The following is a 5,906-nucleotide window of genomic DNA, read 5'->3' as shown; positions in this document are numbered from 1 at the left end:
GTCAATCTTCAGCTGCCCTCCACGTGGCTGCAGTCCTGTTTACCTCTCTCCAAAAGCCAATTACAACGCTGCAGTGCTGTGCCAGTCAAAGCTGTTACATTTCACACACAGACACATGTAGGCTTGCACCTACACAGATGCGCCGTGCACACCCACTCACACAGACAAACACCTGCAGCAGCTACTCTTCTTAGCTGCAGCAGAAGGCATGGATAATGCCTTTTGACCTGTCTGTGGTGAAATATATCGATGTGTACACATAGAACGATTATTTAGAGCTCAGGCACATCATGAAGTAAGTTAGTGAGTGAGTGCATGAAAAACGATGGTTTATTTACCATGGGGTTTTATATTGGGTTGAATGTGAGATGATTATAAACCTGTCTTCATTATCTGAAAAATGGAGAGGCCTTGCTAATGTTTGCTGATTTATTCTATAACCTCGAGGGTTTAGTTCTTGATTTATGTTAGTCAATGACAGCTTGTGTAATCATACAAGTGTTGGTAAAATAGTGATGGATGGCAGGTTGCTGTCCTCAGCAGTACTTTGGCTTTTACCTATTACACTGAATGACGGAAGCTTTAAATGAGGGTGGAAATCCTTATGGGGTTTATCTTTTTCAGATCGTACCTGCTTAGATTGAAGAAATTTCGTCATTTTATTATAATTTCCAGCATTTTGAATGCGATTGAATCAGCTGCGTTCAGTTATAAGCTGTGTGATAATGGCCAAAACTCAGATTAGTGTTCTTCTCTGCCATCTACAGACAGTGAAAGGGAGTGCCAGACTGCCAGATGAGCATCTGAAAAGATCCAGATTGCACTGTGTGGGTTTATTTTTTTTTAAATACTTTAGCCTCCTTTGCGTGTTCATATCTGACATCCAAGTAGTCTCTATATATTGCATGTTGTTTTATGTTATTTAATATTAAATGTGGGTATGAATCAAGACAAGCAATTTCTCTGATATTCTGTAGCATCCAGCAGAAGTAGGGCAGCAAATGATTTCACATTTTCAAACCAGATGACCACCATCTGCTATTTGTGGAGTTGTTGCTGTAGGAAGCACAAAGCAAATGCACAGCTTTCTGTCAGTTTTAATGAACAATGTTCTGTTTTGCAGCTTTTCTGTCATCGAGCTCCAGGTAACCTTGGATGGAAATTTCTGAGGCATTATGATGAACACAAACAAGAAGGGAGTATTTGCTGCATTCAAGAAGAGTGTCATAAAACAGCAAGTAATAATAAAGAAAAATGCGCCTTTATTAAAGTAAGCGGCTGTAATAACCTTCCCATGATTTCAGAACAATTAGAACAGATCACTATATGACCAAGAGAGCATTTAAAAGAGATGAAAAGAAAGAGGTAAAGTACCCCTGTGTGTGTGTTGGCTGCAGCAGTGTAAACAGGTCTCGCTCTACCTACGCAAACGGAGAGAAAGAGCCCCGGGGTGGAGCAGAGACGACGGGCTCCATCTGGTGCCTGGGCAGCCAATGAAAAGAATAGAGTACTGGGGGAGCCAGGAAGAAGGGGAACATCATGAAAAGCTCCAATTGGATTTGTCGTCCAGTTCATTGGCACCGGCTGCAAGGTGGCTAACGAGGTAGGTGGCTTAACAGGAAGGAAAGGTATCATCTGCTGCATCAACACTACATGCAAATGTTGCTTTTTCTGATGTGTCTTTTTTAAATGCTTCAAAAAAATACAAGTGGAACTGGGTATCTAGAAAACAATTAGGGCTTCTGCACAGCGCTTGGGCTTGTTCGTTCCTTAAAAATGAGCACCCTCTAGCTACTTTCTTCCCATGGGGAGACAGAGCGTAATATGTGCTCCGTGCGCTGCGCTCCTGAAGCATTATGGGAGAGGAAACGATCGTAAGCAGAGAGCCATCTGCTTTGCCACTTGCCATGTCTGCCCATGCCAATACCTCTTGCTTCCTTCTATTTCTCAGGTGGGGAGTGAAGTGGATCCACACTGTCTGTGGACACACACGTTCACACTAAAGGATCCTTGAACTTGAAAGTAACAGATGTGCCAACACAGATCCTACATGTGGAGGAATCCCACTTTTTTTTTCTTTTGGGGTGTGTGTTTGTGTGTTCACACATCTGGCACATTCTTTTATGCATTATTCTCTGGTGTAATCAACAGCTGGAGGTGATGAGAGTGCGGCGTGTTATAGATAGATTCTTCCTCATTGATAAGAGAGGTGACAGACACAAAATACCAACTGCATTTTTCTTAACAACCAGTCTGTTTTCATTTTATCAGCGCAGGAGTGCAGCAGAGACAGGCCCCAGTGTCCTTGACAGTGGTGACACTGAAGAGATGGATGTACAGGCGGTCAAAGGAAAGTCATTTATTTCCGTTGACCCACTCGGTCAAGTGGATTGAAGCTGAGCCTTTTGATTTGGCTTTTACTTTGCCTTTTTCCCCCCACAGATTCCACACTGCTCCTGCAATTACTGCAAACAGAGAAGGTGATGGGTCTAAGATTTTGTCCAGATAAAAGAGTCAGGACCCTATCTCTCCTGTTGACACCATTAAGCCATCACTGAGAACTAGAAGCTGTAGGGGAGGGTGGCACTGAGGAGCTGTCAATCAAAGCTTACCACCCAGTTCTTGTTTAAAACCATCTGCCACTGAACTCCCACTGGCCTCTTTGTATCTGATCCTAAAACCAGCCACAGCGGGCTGATGGTCTTCATCACTGGGAGGAATATTCACCACTTACTGTCTTATCAAATGCAGGGACTGCAGAAATGCACATATTCTTGGATTGGGGTAGTGGGTGGAAAGCGCTTTAGGGTTATTTATCAAACCAGGCAGCACTGACTGCCAGCACCAGAATAACGAGAAAAAAAGAAAAAAAAAAGCTGTTCCAAATAGCAGTCGTCCAACTGAGCAAGCTAAAACAACTGCAATCCAGCTGTCACACTTTAAAAATGCATATGGATGGAGGACGGTCATGTGAAAAGGTGCGGTTAATTTTGAGTGAAAAGCTCTGGAGCATGACGTTGGTGTTCGTTTGTTTGTTTTTGCAGCTTTTCAACTGTTTCAGGCTAAAAAGTGATATGCAATTTAGTCACTCCAGCACAAGTTCAACCCTAATCCAACTTCAGTGTCAGACAGCGCACCTAAATCTCTTCATGGTGGGACTTATCAAACAATAACAGACACTTTGCAGATCCATTTATAGCTGTAAGAGATGAATATTGTGTTGTGACTTCAGGGAGGTTGCGGCACATGTGTCAACTTGTTGTAATACCCTAATACTTGATCTATTGCATAAATGTATGAGGGGTTGTCACCAGCATTTTATTTTCACATTTTGTTCAAGGGCTTGTGAGAAGATTATGTTGAAAATTGAATCGCCGATTACACTTGAATTCATCTAATTCCACCTCAGGTGACAATTTGGGGCTGAGAAACTGAAATAAAACAGAAATCTCAGAAAACGTCCTAAGACAGCTGTCTCAAATCACAGCAAAACACCCACTTTTTCCTTTCACATGGAATCGCTCCATTCATTGGTGCTTTTCTATTTAAAGTTGTCTCTGTTTGGAGTTGTCATAGTCATAGAAACTAAAGTTGCACAGAACACTTTGGTGTTTGAAACGGTATTAGAAATGTCTGTTTTTATATCAGCATGGGTGGTCATGGATTCTCTGTAACATTTCTGACTCCTGCTCAACAAAAACATCAAAGTGCATGAGCAGTTTAAATTTCTGTACAAACAAGTGTCTTTCAAAGAAAGCACCATCTGCTGAGTAAAATTAAACAGCCAAGACAGTTACATGAGTTACAAATTATCACGTTCCGTTTTATTTATATTTTGCACAGCATCCCTGCTCTTTTAAAAATAGGCTTGTACAGTTTACAATGAATAGCTATAGTTAAATGACAAAGCTAATGTTATTGTCCTTGTTTTCTTATTGTAAATGCCAGCCCTTTTAATTTCTTTTTTGTCACCATAGCAGCATTATTCTTCGGGTGACAGTATAGGTTGGTTGGTTCTACTGAAATATCCCATTATTGTATTCTCATGAAATTTAATGCATTTTTTTTTCGGATTATCATTGCTACTTGGGTGATCCCTTAACTTGCTATTCAAGGAGCTGCTGCTTCTTCTCACGTTTTAAGGTACACTTAGGGTATGAGGAAAAACAGCACCTAGTAAACATGGTGGCACAAGGGTTAGCACTCTTGCCTCACAGGAAAGAAGATCCTGGTTCAAGTTTGCATGTTCTCTTTCTTTCTCCACACTTCTGCATGTTTGATTTGGTAGATTTTTACTGGATGGATTAGAGTGATATAAATCTAATTAAGCAGTCTTTTATGAATGACAACTCATCCATAATTCATGTCCAACAACAGATTATAATCTGGGCCTTAAAGTTGTGCGTGTAGTTGTTTTGATGGTTACTGTACCAGATACAAGTCACTGACCTGAAGCTCAAAACTTAAAACTTAGCACTTCACTCTTTGGCCTAAACATGGACTCCAAAATGTTTACATGACCAAAATGCTAACACTAACCAGAAAACATAAAATAAATCATGATGGCTTTGTCCATTTTTATATAAAGTCTGCTTTTTTTTTCCTTCTTCCTCGAAAATATGACCTCACTTCCCAGTATTGGACTCTTGATAGACAAGCCATTAGAAAGTAAAGATAAATGAGTGACAGGTTCTCTCCGTCTCCTATGAGCTGCACCTGTGTGGACAAACCTCATACAGACTGTTTGCTCCTTGATTTCAAATCAAAACCAATATTCCATGTTTTCTTGTAACTGCAGTATTTTAGAGAACATTTGAGGCATGAGATGTGGCATGCTGTTGCTGAATCTGGCTTTAGGTTAGATCAACATCTGCAAGTTTTGCACTTTATGCAAATGGGGAGTGGATGACTTAACATTTTGTCATTGGAAATATAGTGCTACCAGAGTGAACAGCCATGAGAAACAATGAATGTGAAGCGTGGAGTGATAGCATATGATAGCATAGCTAATGACCTAAATATTCATTTAACTATAGTCTTTGATACAGTCTTTCATATTGGCCATTGTACTCAAAAACACATAAATAAGCCATGCAATTACAGTGTGTGATGTGCCAGTGCATTACTATAAACATAGACACAGTAGTTTAATTTGAGTCAAAAACACATACCCCGTCTTGCAGTAAATAGCTGTAAAAACAGAGAGTTTTGGGAGATAAACACATTTTTGCTGATCTTTTCCTGTGATTTGTTGAGCAAAAGGGAAACATTGGTATCATATCCCTTGAATAAACATCTTGCCATGGTTTGACCCCATGCAACCACACACTTGCACACACAGGTTCTTCTTTTTTTTTTTTTCAGCTGATTACTACAAGAACAAAAATAAAAGGGCTTAGATGTGTGTTCCAAGCTAGAACACCTTTTCATGATGAAAGGCAGAGTGAAAGCGAGAGAAATGAGACCATCTAAATACCGTTGCTGGTAAAGGAGTCAGAGCAATATGGCATAGGATGAGCCTCTCCATTTCTTGTGTAATGAAGAATGACTGAGAGGGATTGCATAGGCCAAAAGCATCTGAAGACGGGGCCATTGCTATGCACAGAGCATTACATTTCAGACTGAGCAAGTTGAGACCTACAGCGCGTGAGGTTAGATTGCAAAAAGACGAGAGGAGCGGGAGGTTAAATGTCTCTCCTCTCAGTCTTTATCTCCTAAATGACATGGCTCATTCATACAAGCAGCTCTCATTCAAGGACACTAGCAGGACTTGTGAAAGAAAAGAGCACACTTGGATAGAAATCTCGTGAAGGCATTGAAAGACTTAACAGAAAGCGGCAAACAGCTGGCAGTATTGGTAAAATTGCATTTAATTAAAGACAAAATCTTCATTACAGTCTAATAAC

Source organism: Aulonocara sp. 'chitande type north' Nkhata Bay, linkage group LG1 (genome assembly GCF_057382095.1).
Source record: "Aulonocara sp. 'chitande type north' Nkhata Bay isolate Kocher_YH1m ecotype deep benthic linkage group LG1, A_spYH_male_GT1.1, whole genome shotgun sequence".
Lineage (NCBI taxonomy): Eukaryota > Metazoa > Chordata > Actinopteri > Cichliformes > Cichlidae > Aulonocara > Aulonocara sp. 'chitande type north' Nkhata Bay.
The sequence above is the reverse complement of the archived record's forward strand: the minus strand, read 5'-3'. Positions refer to the sequence as shown.